Consider the following 19,044-nt stretch of genomic DNA (forward strand, 5'->3'; position numbering starts at 1 on the left):
CTATGAGTTACACAGCTCAAGGATGCAAGCATCCCTGCCGGAACCTAAACTTCACTTTAAAAATGAAGTAGAGCTCATGACTTTATGGGGGATGGGTGTTCAAAACGGCCAGAAAGAAAGCGCATGGCATGGGGGGTGGGGGTTCTAGCCGCGTGTCAGCGTTCTGAAAGCATCAGGAGCCGGCACGCGCACAGACTTTCCTTTCTGTATGTGGAGAGAGAGCCAGGCCTGTTCGCAGGGGGGTGGGGGGAAGCTGACTGAGAAATGCTGACATTTGGTCATTCTCTCTGGGATTCTCTCTAGGATTTTCTGTGAGATGGAAAAGGCATCTTGACTTAGATGAACCAAAGATGAGATAGATATTTTAAATAATAGATACAGGGGTTCTTACCCAAAGCAGGAGAGGCAACGCTGGGATCTAGGGCCTAGATTCCATTTTCCCGGTCAGAGTCTTTACAAAATGCTTGGCTGTTTTATTCCGCCCTTTCAGAAGCGGCTGGGAAGTGTGGGAAGGCTGCCCGTCAGGTGCGGCCTGACCAGCGCGACAAAACAGGGTGCGATCGCGCTGGCTGGCTCAGACCGTGTCTTCCAGCTGACAGTTTGTTGTCTGTGTGAGGGGCAAAAAAGCAGCTTGACTTAGAGAGGCCAAGATGAGATAGAGATTTTAATTTCGTGAACGTGCTGGGACTGGTGCAGGGCGACTTTGGGCATGTCTGAGCTGGTCAGGACAGGCCCCGGGCCTGTCTGGGCTTGTGCCAGAGAAAGGGCGGGGGCCGAGGCAGCCCCCCGGGCCTGTCTGGGCTTGTGGCAGAGAAAGGGGCAGGGCCAAGGCAGGCCCGGGCATGTCTGAGCTTGTCGAGGTAAAGGCTGTCACTTGCCCGGGCTTGTCTTTCGGGAGAGGGGGGCGGTGGGGAGTTCAAGGAGGGGGTAGACATCCATCAAACTGCCCTTGACAGTTTCCTGGGCAGGCAGGTGGGTGTGGGGTGGGAGCGGGTTCAAACAGGGGGCAGACATCCATCAAACTGCCCTTGACAGTTTCCTGGGCAGGCAGGTGGGTGTGGGAGGGTTCAAGGAGGGGACAGACATCCATCAAAGTCCCCCTGACAGAAAGGAGAACCAATCAGGGGCCGGGGGAGGGTTCAAGGCGGAGTCTGGGCGGGGACAGGGGGCCCTTCAACCAACCGCCGCCAGGGGGCAGTGCCAAAGGGGGAGGAGAGAGGTCACGTGAGGGGCCGGGACTTTCCGGAGTGACGTCATCAGGAGGCGACGAGGCGGTACTTCCGGTCTTGTGTCAGCGGGGCGGGACTTCCGGTATGACGTCAGAGGGCGCGTGGCTTAAAGGTCATTAATCATTTTAACAGAATGTCCCTGCCTATAACTACTGACCTCTCCTTTGCGGTTTGTGGTTTGATTGAAGTTTCTTCTTGTCCTTCTTCCAAGTCAAACAAAATCTGAATTGAATTGTCTTTCCTCCCCAGTTGTCCTCATCCCCACCCTGTAGTCCTGTCCCACCCCACCTGATGTGCTATATAAGGAGGTCTTGCTGTTGATCACAACAGACATCTCAGTGTCAGCCCCACCATGAGACTCGCCGCCTTGCTGGTTCTGTTGTGCCTGTGCTCTCTGCCAATGGCTTCTGTGAGTTCTGATCTTTGACATTTAAACTGAAATGTGTTCACAAAAACTTTTTCTTTTCTATTTCTTTCTTTATGCTTTTAAATATCTTGTCAGAAGTTCATGTGAAATCTATTTTACAGTTACTAAAGCCACATTATACTTTTGTTCTTACTTTTCAGAATTGTGTTTCAGAGGAGGAATCATCCACAGCCTTAAAAGCTAAAGCATTTTCCTCAAAGTTTCTGTGAGTAGAATGGAGAATGTGCTGCTCAATAACTTATTTAAATTCTTTTACAGATCGCTCTGGTTTGTGAGAGGCTCATTACAATTAATTCACTTGTCATTTTTAATATAAACTAAAGTAGAGATAAACTCTTATAATTAACTAAAAACGTTTCCTCTCTTGAAATTAAGACAATAGAAAATCTTTATACTTTGCATGTTTGTGTAGTCACAAGGATTTGTGGAACATTTTGTCAGCAGTCATTTTAGGCAAGCAGGCAAGTCTGTGACTGTGTTCCTCCAGATGTTGTGCCTGTGTGTCTGTGAGCGTCTGTGCACATCGACTGTTCAGACATCAGACAACAAAACATGGACGTGTTCAAAGAAGAGCGGAGTGCAGTGCCATACACACAATGGCACACACAACAGGGGGCACATCCTCTGTCCTCGACTGTGTTCACAGAGCTCCGTGTCCATTCAGTTTTGGAGCAGAAATCTTCTTTTATCCACCACAGTTGTAGGCCCAGTGCAGGAAAATCGAGATCTAGAAGTGAGTTGTGGTCAAGACAAGAAAATAATCAGCCATTCACTGACTCACCAACACTGAGCAACAAGCTCTTCCCTCCATGTTACATGAATATTGGCTAAGAATAATAAAGTCTTTACTGAATGGTGGAACTCAAAGAGTCTGTTGTAGGCATTTACTGGAGCTAGCGAGTGATAAATTAATGGATAAAGTTGATGAAGACATGAAACAAGTTCCAGCATTTTGGGTTCACGTATTGGCAGAGCAAATCCAAAGTCGAGTGATAGATGGAGTCAGCAGGGCTGATTTTGTATCCGTAGCCATCAACGAATCAACAAACAACACAAGCACTGCGTTTATGTCGGATATTTTGGAGATTTGAGGTCCCTGAGCAGCTGCTCTTTTTACTTTAAGTGTCTCTTTTGAACTATTTGTGCTTAACGCAAATGCTGTGATTATATAATGATGTTGTTGTGAATAGTAAAGCACAGACTGTGAAAGGTGGAGTGAATGATCGGATTTCATTATGAATTCTCTTTTAAACTTTATACGCCTTGTTATCCTGAATTCAGCAGCTGCCATTACAAACTCTCAGCCTGTGTCTGATTTTAGAGACGTCTGATGTTTAAAATGACGCTGCCTCGCAGTTAGGAGACCCGGGTTTGTTTCCCGGGTCCTCCCTGCGTGAAGTTTGCATGGTTTCCTCCAGGTGTTCCGATTTTATCCCACAGTCCAAAGACATGCAGGTTAGGTGCATTGGTGATCTTTAATTGTCCCTGGTCTGTGCGTCCTGTGGTGGGCTGGCGCCCTGCCCGGGGTTTGTTTCCTCCCCTGCACCCTGTGTTGGCTGTGAATGGCTCCTGCAGACCACCGTGACCCTTTAGTTAGGATATAGCGGGTTGGATAATGGATGGATGTATTGTCATGTGAACATAGTATGCGGAAATTCTTTTTAGATGAAATACACATGGAAATAATTAAATACATAAATACAAGATATATACATAGATATACACAGTTTATTCAGACAATTTTTTTCTTATGTTTGACTGTTTAACAACTTTACTGATTGTGGTTAGAAACTGTCTCTGAATCTCCCAGTTCAGCTCAAATCAATTCAGTTGATTTTCGTTTTGCGCTCTTCACTGGTGCAGGCACAGAGCGTTGTGACAAATTCACAGATAAAATGCTAATCTGAAACTTTACAAGTGACTCACTAGATAAGGTGTGCGAGTGCCAAAGGCTCTGAAGGGATGTGCAGGAAAAGCAGCTGTGAAGGATGGCCGAGGTCTTTAATGATCCTGTTTGACTTTCTAAAACGGCGAGTGTTGTGTACGTCCTGAGATAAGGCAGCTCAGCTGGGTGCCATTCATGTTCTGTGCCACCTTCAGTGCCATCTGCAGGGCTTTACACTCTTGAGCTGTGCAGGTGTCATGTCATGATGTGGTGCAGCCATTGAGCGTCGACTCCACTAGGCACCTGTAAAAGTTCAGGAGAGCAGATGGAGAAAAATAAGATCTTGTCAGACATCTGAGGAAGAAGAGGCAACAGTGAGCCTTCTGGACAAGGCATGAAATACTCATGTTGTGCCCACCTCAGTTTGTCAGTGATGGTCACTCTGAGACATTTAAAGGTGCTCTCTCTCTCCACAACATCCTGTCCGATGTCAAAGTCAATGTTGTCTTCTTTCTTCTTCCTGAAGTCTCTGCCCTGCTCCTGGTTTACTAACATTTAGTGTGAGATTATTGACCTGGTACCACTGAGTCAGCAGGGAGACCTCCTCTCATTATTGTAGGTGATCTGAATAAAATGTTAGAATAACCTGGACATTCTGTCAACCTCAAACATAGTAGGGGGCTCAGCACACCACCCCATGGAGGGCATGAGTTGAGTGTTAACATGGAGGATGTCATGCTGCTAATCTCACATGCTGAGACTTCGTAATTAGGATGTCGAAACCTAAATTTCAGCGGCACAGAATCCTAATTTGAGGAGTTTTGTGCTCAGCTTTGCTTGTCCAAGAGTATTAAGTGCTGAGCTGTAGTCTTTTTACCAGGACTTTAATATTACAGCTTGTGTTATCCACATGTGCCAGGATGGTATGAAGTGCAAGGGATATGGCATTTACAATGCTGTATTGTTATAGAAAATGAAGGTGATGAGGACATCTGGAATATTCTATTTAATGTGACCCATTACCAGTCTGGCAGAGCATTTCGTCACAACTGGGGTGAATGCCACCAGTGTGGAGTCACAGACTGTCTAATTTTGCTTTTGTCAGAAAAATTGCTCTCCTTTTGAAGCAGACATTAGCCACAGATTCTCTTAGGGAAACTGAAAACAATGAGGGAGAAGATAACTTGGGGTAAGAGAAATCAGGCTGGATTTGGCTCATGTGCATCAACTGATAATCTTAGGTTTATCAGTCTTCCAGTTACCAGCTACTTCAGACTTGATATTTTTCTTCTCAGTCATCTTCCTGTAAGATCTCACACACTCTGACTTTCACCATTCACACTTGGCACTAAAATGAGAGAAGACTTGTTTTCACACCAAGATGGCACAAATGATCATCGTCATTTGATTTCTGATGTGTGGCCACTGTCCTGATTTGTCCTGATGTCCAGTCGCCTTTGTACAAACCCTGCTTGGTGTCTCAAGTGCACTTTAATGACTTCTGACTGTGAACATTTCAGAAGCTGATTGAACACTTTAAGATGTCTTCCATTTTGTTTTCTCTTATTGTTAGCCCTGGTGGTCTCTTACAAGTAGTGATTTGTGTTTACAATCGTCCTTCTTCACGTCCTCTAACTCAGTTTATGTATTCATATAAAGTGTTTCTGCCTCACTCTCTCATTCCTCCTCTAGTTATTATCTCTTTTACGTTATTCTTTTTCATTAAATTTGTACAAAGCTCCTGTGCAGTGGTCTCAGATCAGAAGGGTCTTAAGCTTTGATGTGCTATTTGTGCATTAGATTTGGTGAGACAGTAGAAGCAGGCGTCTTGCCTGGGGTCTGTTTCCGCCTTGAGCCCTGTGTTGGCTGGGATTGGCTCCAGCAGAACCCCATGACCCTGTAGTTAGGATATAGTGGGTTGGATAATGGGTGGGTGGATGGATTTGGTGACAGTTTAGATGTTCAATTCAATGTTTAAAGGCTGGCATTTGGTCAAATCTGAATTCTCTTATTATTTGAGAATGCTTGGTGTGCTTTTTAATTCTGTAAGAATATGAAATTCACAATAAAAAAGGACCTTTGTTATTTTTATGCTGCAAACTCCATGCTCTTCTTTAATCTTTAACACACAGAGTGAGAATTGGAGGTTAGGTGAGTAGCTGAAGCCCATGAATCGTGTGTGTCTGTGTGTGTGTGTGTGTGTGTGTGTGTGTGTGTGTGTGTGTGTGTGTGTGCGTGTGTGTGTGTGTGTGTCTGGTGACCCACAGTATTCAGTTCACTCACAGAGACCCCCTGAGCCTCCATCCTGAAACGGACACAGCAGGCCGCTCAGTGAGATGTGAATGAAGGAGACTTTAATGGCCGCCTGCTGTTTCAATGAGCTTCACACACAAAGGTGCACTGAGCTGTAGGAGGCAGGACTCTAGGGTGGCAATAACTCACTTTATTTATTTATTCTTATTTTATTTTAATGTAAGGTCCTAATCTGCATAAAGTGCTTCATTATGAGATGAGAGCAAATTGTAACTGTTTACTATGCCAGCTGTCCTACAAGTAGAAAGCCTCTCATCCATGAAGAGTGTTAAAAGAAAGGGATGGAAATCCTGACTTTAAGTCTTTATTTAATCTTTACAGTCCGCAACCACCATGTGAAAGATTTGGATCTGGACGAGGAGGAGGAGGAATGGGAGCAGGAATTGGAGGAGGAATTGGAGGAGGACTTGGATATTGAAGATGATTTTTTTTAACTTCAATAAGTCGGTAAGCATGCTTGGCCTACAGAGGTAAATGTTTGACCAGATGAAGGGCTGACTGACTTGTTTGCAGGCATAAAAACATTTGTGGATCTCACAGGTGTGTTGTTAGTTTAAGGACAGAGGAGGTCCCATTCTTGAAAAGTTGTCCTTACTTTTTGGTTCCTGTTATTATTAATTTCACTAAATATTATGTTTAAATTTAATATGACAAAAGAGGGGTCTTTGTTAAACGACAGGTATCTTACTCCTCCGTCTGTGTTTGATTCCTTCACCAGCTCTTTGATGGCTCACTGCAGCAGGGCCTTCTCTCTCGTCTCTTTCTATTAATTCACAATATCACTGAACTCACATGAGAGCCTTAAAAGTCTCCTATAAATATCAATGATTTTTGTGTTTTTCTACTAATTTGATTAATTGCCTGTTTCTCTTTTACCAGAAAAGGACCCTCCCAGACCAATCATATCCACAATAGAAGAATTAAAAGAATGTCCTTTAAAGTAAAATAAAGACAATTGCAAAGCAAAAACAAAAGAACTGCCTGTCTCTTTGTCTTCTTGTCTGATTGTCTTTCTTTGATTATCTACTTGATTTTTATTTTCTTGTCATACCTGATATTGTCAGATTATCAAATACCACAGGCCACTCTCCGCCATTACTTCATTACTTACTTTACTTGATCACAGCCATAACACAGGTGGAGCCCTCCCTGCAACATGGAGATGCCCCGAATTCCAGCAGGGCATTATGGACCTTGGAGTTTTCCTTCACAGCCCTGCTGGATACCATGAGGGCCACCAGACGACACTAAAGGGAGGCTCAAGGATTTGTATTCTCCGTATAGCCCAGAAGTACTTCCTTGTCACGAGGATGGAAGAAATAAAGTACTTCTGGGCTGAAGAAAAAGAGGAGTTTTCACCTGACCCGGAAGTGCTGGGTAATCACATGGACTGGGGGATCAGAAGCACTTCTGGGTCGAGGACTTTAAAAGGATGATGGGAAACCCCAGCGGCTTGAGCCGAGTTGGGAGGAAGTGTGACTGAGCTGCTGGGAGGTGTGGAGGATTGATTATTGTGATTTGTGTTTATTATTATTGTAATAAATGAATATCTTGGACTTTTATCTGGTGTCTGGTCTGAGGGTTCAAGGGGACAACAGAGCCCCCTATCTGTCACACTTCCCTGTGAGTTTGTATTCTTGTTGTTTTAGCATAACTTTTACATATTAACTTATGACATTTCTTAGCTTTTTTTTTTTTTAACAAAACATGTCTTGAAAAATTAATTACTAACTAGCATGGTTTATAACCAGATGGAGGAGAAAAGGTTAAAAAAAATCAGTCACATGGTCAGCGGTGCAGGCGGACACAAGTAAAAACGCGGTTCAAAGGTCAGACATTTTCAGTGCTTTGTGGACTTTGCATCATATTGTTAGAGGAAGACAGCAAAGATTTCAGATCTTGTTTTCTGCAGTTTTTGTGTCTATTTTCTTCTCCTGCTTTTTCCTTATCGTTTTTGTTTTCGATGGAATTTCGGAAAATAGTGTTTCATTGTTTTTTTTTTTTTATTGAAATGTTACTAAAATTGTTGGTACATAATGCAGATTACATAATTAAAGTTTATCTACTTAATTAAATAAAAGGTTATTAGGACTGTAGAAGTTACTTTTTCACCATTTTGTATATATTTTGTGCTTAAGCCAGTAGACTATTTACAGAATAAATCTTTCATTTAGAAAAATGGACAAAAAACATATTTCTGAAATTAAAAATTACATAATAAGTGCTGCGGTGGGTTGGCGCCCTGCCCGGGGTTTGTTTCCTGCCTTGTGCCCTGTGTTGGTTGGGATTGGCTCCAGCAGACCCCCGTGACCCTGTAGTTGAGATATATCGGGTTAGATAATGGATGGATGGACATAATAAGTGGGTTATACCCAGTAGGAAAATTAAAAAAAGTAAAATTTAATTTATAATTACGAGCAGGAAATTTTAATATAAAAGGTAAAGTCAATCTTTCTTATTTAGAATAAACAAGTTGAATAAAAAAAATATGATAATACAAAATGATCTCAAGATAATAAATAGTAATGATAATATGATGATAAAAAACAAAAAACTCTGCTCTGTGATCTTTGTGTGTTAATTTGTCGTTAGATTAAGTTCAGTTGCTTTATCAAGTGTTAATCTGTGATTGGACTTTTATTAGTTATTTTCACTCCTGGCTGTCAACATTTGTTAGTCATTTTGTTACGCTTGCTAAACAAGCGCTAGACTGGCGTTTCTTCTATTCTTGTTTTTGTTTTCTGTCCCATGCCAGTGGGCTTCTTTTACAAAATGACTAGATGGTGGCGGGCACTACTGATGTTAAAGGTGTTGTTAAAGCGGGTACTAATTGATGTCTTTGTAGGTGATTTGTGGTGTCCGATGTTGTAAGAGTTACTTCAAGTGAGGAAGTCAACTTAAATGAAGAAAAGGACCATTTTGGGGGTTTGTTTGCAGTGTTTGACATTGTTCTGTATTATTAATTGCTGTGTGAATATCATTTCTCAAGGAGATGACCTTCAATACATCAAAATAGACAAGCAGGGCAACAAGAAGAATTCAAAAGTAGTTTGTTAAATTTGAGGAGGAAAAGAATATTTTCAAAACATTTATGCCAGTGCCATTGGTGCTCCTTGTGGAATTTACAGATCTGATCTCACAAAGATATTACTGCACTGGTTTGTATGTTAACATTAAAAATGGGGAAGTTTTCTGGTCATTCTAATCCTTATTTTTAATAAGACTATAAGAGTGAAACAGAGTGAAGAAAATGTGTAACATATGGACTGCTGTTTGTCAGGAGCTCATTAATTGACTTGTCATCATCAACAACAGCAACATTTATCTCTATGGCACACTTACATACAAATGATGGAGCTCAAAGTGCTTTACAGGATAAAGAAAGAAAAAAGATCAAATATACAAAAATAAAATTAGGCAATAGTAATTAACAAATAACACAGTAAGGTCCGATGGCCAGGGAGGAAATACTTTAGTTGTATTTAAATTAAAATAAAAACAAATCAAACTGTCAGAAAGTGCAGTACTTAGTGCTGGGGCTTCACAGATTCAGTGCCCTGTGTTTAAATAATGCTTTTATTTGTTCCCTGGCAGAATTTCCTTTTTCCTAACAGAAAAACTAAAAATAAATAAATAAATAATTAATAATAATAATAATAATAATAATAATAATAATAATAATAATAATAATTTATAATGACAAACAAGCACAAATCTAACAGCAAACCCCATCAGAGATACACCCCAGAATACCTAAAAAGAAAGACAAATGCCAGGAGTTCTCTACTGGGAATATTGCATAGGCGAGGTTCTCCTTACCTGGGGGGCTCGTGTCTCTGTGCTTTAAGAGTCACCACAGTGATAACTGATCTTGACCCTTTTTTCAGGCACTTCTTGGCTGCCCCCCTGATTTTCCCATCCCATCATTCCTCTAACCAATGCCCACAGCACTGGCTGCACAATCACAACATTTGACGTCTCCCAGCCTGAAAACTGCCATCTGATTCCACACAGTAATTGAAGTAGAAACTGTGAAAGAAAATTGAACTGCTTGTAAGCTACTAAGGATTAAAAACTGTTTTATTAAAATGGCAGGTTATTCATACAAGGTGAAGTGAGCTGAAGTTGGGTAACTTCCATTTTTAGGAACGCGTCTGCTAGACACATGAAGGATGACTTTTCCTACTTTGGGGCGCCTCTTGACACGACACAAAAAAGAAACAGTTGGCCAAATTGATGAAATGCTTAGATGCTGTGTCATAAGTAAGGGAAAGGGAGGAAAATGAATATTAAAAGAGGATTGAAACTGGAAAACTTTGCTCTTCTGTTTTTTACTTCCACGGTTTATTTAGATAGATAGATAGATAGATAGATAGATAGATAGATAGATAGATAGATAGATAGATAGATAGATAGATAGATAGATAGATAGATAGATAGATACTTTATTAATCCCAAGGGGAAATTCACAAGTAGTAAAAAGTAGTAAGAAGTGTCCAGGGATCGAAGGGATTTGGAGTGAAGCGACATTGGGGAGGTCACGATAGGGAATGTATTAAAAAAGTAATTTTGTGAACGAGGGTCCTCTGTTTGGAGGATTATGTACCAAAAGGAAAGAAAGGCGGCTCTCCATGATGCTACGTAGAACAGAAAACAGGGTTAGATTAAGGGAAAAAAAAAAAAAGAATGTAAATGGTGGAATAAACAGAGAGGCCAGTAAAAGGCACTGGTGATATGAGTGAAATACAGGAAGTTAGGAAGATCGTATGTGGAAATACATGAGAATGCTGTAGTCGAGGGCCATAAAGAATAGAAATGTTTGATAAATGGGAATTTATCATTAAAGACAGAGCCCTGGATGTGATTCAGAAATGCAATGAGAGACAGCAAAGCCAAATGAAACTCATGATAGTAAAAGAAAAGCTGTTCTTCATAAAACAAGAACCATCCCAAAAGTCTGGACAAAAGAAGGAAGAATAAGTACATTCTTCCTTCTTCTGGGGGAATCCCGCGGGCGTTCCCAGGCCAGCCGGGAGACATAGTCCCTCCAGCATGTGCTGGGTCTTCCCCGGTGCGTCCTCACAGTTAGATGTGCACCTCACCAGGGAGGCGTCCAGCAGACATTCTGATCAGATGCCCGAGCCACCTCATCTGACTCCTCTCGATGCGGAGGAGTAGCGGCTCTACTCTGAGTTCCTCCCTGATGACCGAGTTATCACCCTATCTTTAAGGGAAAGCCCAGGCACCCTGCGTAGGAAACTCATTTCAGCCACGTGTACTCGCAATCTAATATTTTCGGTCGCTACCCACAGCTCATGACCACCATTCGGCTCAGCTCCTTTTTCACCACAACAGACTGATGCAGAGTCCGCATCACTGCGGATGCTGCACCGATCCGCCTGTCGATCTCCCACTCCATTCTTCCCTCACTTGTGAACAAGACCCCAAGATACTTGAACTCCTCCACTTGGGGCAAGATCTCGCCTCCAACCCTAAGTGGGCACTCCACCCTTTTCTGGCTGAGGACCATGGTTTCGGATTTGGAGGTGCTGATTCCCATCCCAGCCGCTGCACTCTTGGCTGCGAACCAATCCAGAGAGAGCTGAAGATCACGGCCTGATGAAGTAAACAGGACAACATCATCTGCAACAAGCAGTGACCCAATCCTGAGCCTACCAAACCGGACCCTCTCAACGCCCTGGCTGTGCACAGAAATTCTGTCCATAAAAGTTATGAACAGAATCGGTGACAAAGGGCAGCCCTGGCGGAGTCCAACTCTTACCAGAAATGGGTTCAACTTACTGCCAGCAATGTGGACCAAACTCTGACACCGGTTGAACGAGGACCAAACATCCCTTATCAGGGGGTCCAGTACCCCATACTCCTGGAGCACGCTCCACAGGATTCCCTGAGGGACACGATCGACCGCCTTTTCCAAGTCCACGAAACACATGTAGATGGGTTGGGCAAACTCCCGTGCACCCTCCAGGGCCCTGCCAAGGGTGTAGAGCTGGTCCACTGTTCCGCGACTAGGACAAAAACCAGACTGTTCCTCCTGAATCTGAGGTTCAAATATCTGACAGACTCTCCTCTCCAGGACCCCCGAATAGGCATTTCCAGGGAGGCTGAGGAGTGTCATCCCTCTGTAGTTGGAACACAAGCTCCGTTCCCCCTTCTTAAAGAGGGGGACCACTAACTCGGTCTGTCAATCCAGAGGAACTGTCCCCGATGTCCATGCGATGTTGCAGAGGCGCGTCAACTAAGACAGTCCTACAACATCCAGAGTCTTGAGGAACTCCGGGCGTATCTCATCCACCCCGGGGGTCCTGCCATCAATGAGTTTTTTGACCACCTCTGTGACCTCAGTCCCAGAGATGGGGGAGCCCACCTCCAAGTCCCCAGGCTCTGCTTCCTCATTGGAATGCATGTCAGTGGGATAGAGGAGGTCTTCGAAGTACTTCCCCCTTTATTTCCTCTAGGGGGAGATAGCTCACAAGTTGGAATAAGTTCTTTTGTAATTGCGGTGTTTTAAGTATCCTGAAACTATATAGATATGATATTAAAAGGCGATACCTCTCCCATAGTGATACGGCGGTAAGAAATCACATGAGAGAAAATAACTTTGCTTTCTTTAATGACGATTTACACCGCATTACAGACGAGGAAGCCATAGCAAGACTTTTATCAAGGTGGGATCTCAATGTATACAGTCCGCCAATTCCGTCGCTGTGATGGAAGGATTTTCAGGACGGATGACGATAACTCCAATCAGTCTGTCGGCTACGAGGTGTTTGGCTGCATGTCCAAGTCTTTTATACTGTTTTCTCCATGTGTAGGCCCCCACTTAGGTAAATCATGCCACTCCAAAGAAGGCAAGGAGAAGACTCAATTTTATCTCTAACATACAGAAATAGTACAATGCCTATTTTCAGAGTTGTCCCTTTCTCTCTTCAAATGCTTGCCTAGAAGTTCTAAATGCTGAGAGCCCCTGTGTGCTAACTTTGGCCTGTTCATGTGAGTGGATTTATAAAATATTTTTTGTACAGAGCACAGTGACATTAAACTTATAATCTGATTACAATTCCCTGTGGGCCGATAATGAAAATAGAGAAATGGAAAATAATGTTATAAATAATACAAATGACAAAAATGACCAAACTATGACTGAAAAATAAAAAAAACATCTATAGATGACAAAACATGAAAAATATGTAAAAGAATAATATATATTTATATATAGTAAGACATATATATATATATATATATATATATATATATATACACAGCAAAAAAAAGAAACGTCCCTTTTTCAGGACTGTGTATTTCAACAATAATGTTTTAAAAATCCAAATAACTTTACAGATCTTCATTGTAAAGGGTTTAAACAATGTTTTCCATGCATGTTCAATTAACCATAATCAATTAATTAACATGCACCTGTGGAATGGTCGTTAAGACCTTAACAACTTACAGAAAGTAGGCATTTAAGGTCACAGTTCTAAAAACGCAGGACACTAAAGAGACTTGTCTACCGACTGTGAAAAACACCCAAAGAAAGATGCCCAGGGTCCCTGCTCATCTGCGTGAACGTGCATTAGGCATGCTGCAGGGAGGCATGAGGACTGCTGATGTGGCTAGGACAATAAATTGCCATGTCCGCACTGTGAGACGCCTAAGACAGCGCTACAGGGAGACAGGAAGGACAGCTGATCATCCTCGCAGTGGAAGACCACGTGTAACAACACCTGCACAGGATTGGTACATCCGAATATCACACCTGCGTGACAGGTACAGGATGGCCACAACAACTGCCCGGGATGTCCAGGAACTTGCAGGTGCCTTGGTGGAAGAGTGGGGTAACATCTCACAGCAAGAACTGACAAATCTGGTCCAGTCCATGAGGAGGAGATGCACTGCAGTACTTCAAGCAGCTGGTGGCCACACCAGACACTGACTGGTACTTTTGATTTTGAGCCTCCCTTCATTCAGGGACACATTGTGAAACATTTTTAGTTTATATCTTATGGTGTTGACTCTTTTAGTGTTCATACAAATATTTACACATTAAGTTTACTGAAAGTAAAAACAGTTGAAAGTCAGAGGACGATTCTTTTTTTGCTGAGTATATATATATTGTGGCAGTAGGGGGCGCTAGTGCTCCCTTGAACCCTCAGAGATAACTCCAAGCACCAGGTAAAAGTCCAAGACTCTTTATTTTCTTCCACAGTGCACCAAGCACCTTCCACACTACTCATAAACAATAATCACTAATTCCAACACAATAAACCACTCCTCCTCGCCCAGACACTTTGCTCCTCTCCCACCCAGCACAACTCAGTGTCTGGACTGAGGCACTGTCCTTTTATAGCCCCTGACCCGGAGGTGTTCCTGTCCAATTAGAACACAGTTCCTTTTTCCTTCTGGGTCAGGGCAAACAGTCCTGTTCTTCACTCCGGGAGCACGTCGTTCCTTCCCATCACGTGACCGTGACATACTCCCAGGTTGTAGGGCATAACAGAGCCCATAAGCCCCCCCACAGCGACTCCTGGTGGTCCCCAAGGTATCCAGCAGGGCTGTGTATAAACACTACAAAGTCCATAAGGCCCTGCTGGACCTCGGGGCACGATCCTGCTGTCGGGAGAGCTCCTCCTGGCGGCCTGGGGGTGAAGACCGGCATGGGAAGCCGGCAGCCCTCCACAATATATATATTCTAAAATGTTATATATAGTTCCTAATATAATTTTGTAGTTCCTGTGCAAATCCTCTGGTGCGCACTGCCATCTACTGGACGGAGGGAGAATGATTTATTAATCTGTTGGTTATTTCTGATCACGTAAGACCAGCTTGTATCGAGTGCCATAAAACAATTTAATACTTAGGACCTGCAAAGGACTGGCATACTGCCCAGCAATGATTTCCATACGAGTGATGTTGCCAAGGTGGGCTCTTGTCTGTTCTGATCCTAAATTGGATTAAGCAGAATTAGAATTAGAATTATGATGATGATGATGATGATGGTGATGAATTTAATTGTGAACTTCTGCCTGTAGATCGGGATGAGCTCTGGTAAACCATAGCACTGAATTGGATTAGGTGGGTTTGATGATGTCATGTTCAAGACATATAAAAACTATATATGTACAAAAGAACAAAAGATGTGGGCACATATAAAAAAATTGCAAAGCAAATAGGCTTTTGAAGTAATAAATTAAAAACTTTATACATATAAAAAAATGACACTACAAAGCAGTAATCTATAAGAACTTCAAGCCAATCTCTGTTTGATGTGCCGTCCCTTTGCTTTTCAAAACACATCGACCTTCTCGGCTCCAGTGTTTGTCTGTCTGTCAGTCCTGCAGTTGGCCATTTGTCACCAGCCTCTTGTTCCCAGTTCTTCAGGACTCTTTGGCTGTTATCTCGCTTTTTTCAGTGTCTCTGTGTTTTCCCAGATGGCCTCCATAATATTCGGTCTAGTATGTGTAGAGGATGGCTTACCATTTGCCATTCCTTTTATGTATTTATTTTAATACTGTTTGATGCCCTTGGTCTGTGTTTGGGGTCATGTAATCGGGTGGTCAGATGCCTCCCAGTTGGATTTGTGTGATGGATGACATCCTGCTCGTCCTTCTCTGCACTGACAGTTCTATTCATTTTTGACCAGAGTGATGACTCCATTTGCCCCAAACCTGTACAGACCCTCCACTGTGCTTCACTGTTGACTGCAGACACTCCTCCATGTCATGCTCTCCGGCTCTTCTTTAGTGAGACTTCTTTAAGGAGAAAATGAAAAATAAAAGATCTCAACATCACAGTGCAAACCTCACACTAGCCTAGCAGACCCTGTCTTGTCGTACTGTTACACTTTAGAAATGTGAATCTGGTAACAGAACAGGAAGTCTTAACTTTCATTTCTAAAATAAAACCTACTACTTGTTCTGAGACCCAGTCACAGCAAAACTGTTAAAAAGAGCAATGGATGTTTGTGCAGCAGCACCTATTCATAGCATTATCAATAGTTCATTACTGAATGGCACAGTTCCTGAGTTACTAAACGTGTCAGTCATCAAACCATTACTTAAAAAGTCAGACCTAGACACACTTCATAATTATTTCAAATTGACCCTTTCTCTCTAAAACACTTGGAAAAAGTAGTCGCCAATCAGCTTCAGTCTCACCTGACACATTTGAGAAATTCCAGTTTGACTTCTGCACGGTCACAGTACACAAACGGCACTAAGACGTGTTGTAAATGACACTCTGAAATCCTCTGATGAGGGACATTCCACTGTAATTCTGTTGTTAGACTTTAGTGCAGCGTTTGACACCACCGACCAGTCTATTTTACTCCACAGGCTGGGAACTGACATCAGGCTCATGAACACTGTGCTGGTTTGACTGGTTTAGTTCTTATTTATTTATATTTATGTTTTTATTTATCAATCTAGTATGTACAGAAAGGAGCTGATAGGACTCCATCATTGTTCATCGTTCATTGTTGACTCTAATGTGTCATTTAAAGCACTCATTACAAAACATGTTTTTGCCATCTTAAAAATCTGTGGAAATTAAGGCATTTTCTAAATATCAAGGACACTAAGAAATTAATTTATGCATTAAATGGTCTACTACAGTGCCGTGTTCGTTGGCCGTTCAAATTGTTCTTTATACAGCACTTAGTTAATTCAAAACTCTGTTCTAAGAATTATTACAAGAAAAAGAAAATACAAACACATAACTTCAGTTCTTAATCCTTATACTGGCTCCCGGTTAAGTTTAGGGCTTATTTCAAAATCCTTTATTTAACATATGAAGCCTTAAATGGCCGAGGCCCGGCTTACTTATCGGATCTTATCATGACTTACAAACCTTAGTTCATATAAAGATCTCTGGATGCCGATCTGCTTAGGATTCCAAGGATTAATAAAATAACAGTGGGAGGTTGAGCTTTAAGTTACAGGCCCCTAAACTGTGGAGTGGCCTGCCTGCTACTATAAGAGGTGCCCCTTCGGTCTCAGCTTTCAAATCTCACTACTTCAGTTTAGTACACCCTGACTAGAGCTGCTGATTAACTATGCACACTGCATCTCTGTGGTTATCATTGGTACTAAAATATTAATAATAAAATATTTATAAACCCTGTGGTGGGCTGGCACCCTGCCTGGTGTTTGTTTCCTGACTTGCGCCCTGTTTTTGGCTGTAGTTAGGATATAGCGGGTTGGATAATGGATGGATGGATGGATATTTATAAACGGTTTCTAAAGCTTGACTACTCTGTTTCTCTTCCTGGTACTCACATGTGGCACAAGGTGCTGTTATACTAAGGTTGTTATAATATTAATAATTGTGTCACTGTATCTGTTATTCATCTCTTTCAATGTATTTTTTCATTCTTTTTCTGTGTAACTGAAGCTGAGCTGAGCCAGCTTTAGCACAGGGTGTCACCTTTCAGAAGTGCTGCGCTGGGCAAAGCATGAGACAGACAGGAACAGCTGTGGTCAGCCCTAAAAGGCCTAGTGTTATATGATCTGATGGTCTGATGCTTAGTTTAGTTTGTCTACCTTGTTTGGCATGAGACCAGGAGGGTTTGGTCGTGTGAATGCAATATAAGAACCACTGGAACCAGTCCAAGCTTTGAAGACCTGAGGGAGTGTAAGCAACATAGACTCCAACACCGCCTCCGTTGTGACAGCAAAATGCCATTTCTACACGACCGAATCTCCGTGGTCATTATGATGAAATGTGTCTGGTCTTTCCTGATCTATAGCAACGTAAGCCGCATTAAACAAGCTAAGTATATTCTGTCTTTTCTGTGACTTTGTCGCCGCCTATCGCCGAAAAGAGGGATATCGCCGTTATTATACATATTTAATTAAAGGGTTATTAAAACCGCCGCAATATAAAAGAACATATTTCCACGGAGCTAACACTCCCATCGGAAACATTAATGGCGTAGTCGGCAGGATTGTAGCGATATTTAATAACCAAAATTAATATTCATAAATCATAATTTTATGATGCCGAATCGTTTTAAAACATATGCTTTGGATAATAGCGGAAGGAGCGGGCTCAGCCTTCCTGGGTGGTCGGCGCACTGTCATGGACACCCGTGGCTGAGTTATTTAATAATTATACATCCCCAATTGCATGGCCTGAGTTAGAGGGAGCAGTGACTCCTTCAAATGTCCAACAGGCGGTATCAGCGCTCAGGCTGGAGCGCAGGGGAAAAAAGGAACAGCAAGCAGCCGGTGAGATCGGCTGGATTTTATTAACTGCAGTACGTGAGTTGGATCATAAACTGCAGGATGTGATCATCGAATGCGGGGAACTTAGACAAGAAATAGAAAACTTACAAGACAAACAACTGATAACTCGAGAATGCATGGAAAATGCAACGTCTCGGGCGAACGAGTGGGAAGCTAAATGTACCACACTAGCTGTCCGTTTAGTGCAGGCTAAGCGCCGTAAACAAGGCAAAACACACCCCGTTTCCTCTTTTAAAGTACGAGCCATAATGCAAGGCGATTGGAATCCAGAAACGTGGGATGGCAATATATATAACTCAGATAGTGATGACGACATCTGGGAAGATGACGAAGGGGACGGAGAAGCGCTAACGGATAATAATGACACTCGTCCAATTATAGACGCGAGACCGGTCGTGCAAAATAAAGCAAAGGGGCACCCAGGTGGACAGCACAGGGTAACACGAACCGTACGCAATTTTACACAATCAGAGTTTCTAGATCTCGGTAAACAATATAGACAAAAGCCAGGCGAGAACTTAATGCAGTGGATTTTACGTATGTGGGATGAAGGGGGTGATAGTTGTCAATTGACAGATACAGAGATCAAACATTTAGGCTCTATCACCACGAATCCGAAGTTAAGAAATGTTTTACGAGGGGGACAGCATCAAGCGGTTGTATCAATAGTGGAATGGGTTGTAAACGCCGTGAAACATGCATATCCAGACGCGAGAGACGCGGAAGATATTGATAGATCTTGGCGTACAGCTTCTGAAGCAATTCAGCAGCTGCGAGAAATGGGTGTGCAGGCAGCTATTTATAAAGTTGCACCAGGAGCTGCGTTTACTGGCCAAGATAATGAAGCCTTCACTGCTGGAATGCGAAACCGTTTAATAAAAAATGCACCGCATCATTTAAAAGGAGCTCTATTATCTATGCTCGCCG

At 42.5% G+C, this 19,044-nt stretch overlaps 1 long non-coding RNA gene across 1 annotated transcript; it reads left to right on the plus strand.

Moving 5' to 3' along the window:
- Positions 1 to 267: 267 nt before the first annotated feature.
- LOC120528119 lies at positions 268 to 6,831 on the plus strand. The gene is made up of 5 exons (XR_005633465.1): positions 268 to 525; positions 1,479 to 1,638; positions 1,797 to 1,861; positions 6,176 to 6,301; positions 6,734 to 6,831. It is a non-coding gene; the product is annotated as an uncharacterized LOC120528119 (long non-coding RNA).
- Positions 6,832 to 19,044: the final 12,213 nt, after the last annotated feature.

The sequence above is a fragment of the Polypterus senegalus genome, chromosome 4 (assembly GCF_016835505.1).
Source record: "Polypterus senegalus isolate Bchr_013 chromosome 4, ASM1683550v1, whole genome shotgun sequence".
Classification (NCBI taxonomy): Eukaryota; Metazoa; Chordata; class Cladistia; order Polypteriformes; family Polypteridae; genus Polypterus; species Polypterus senegalus.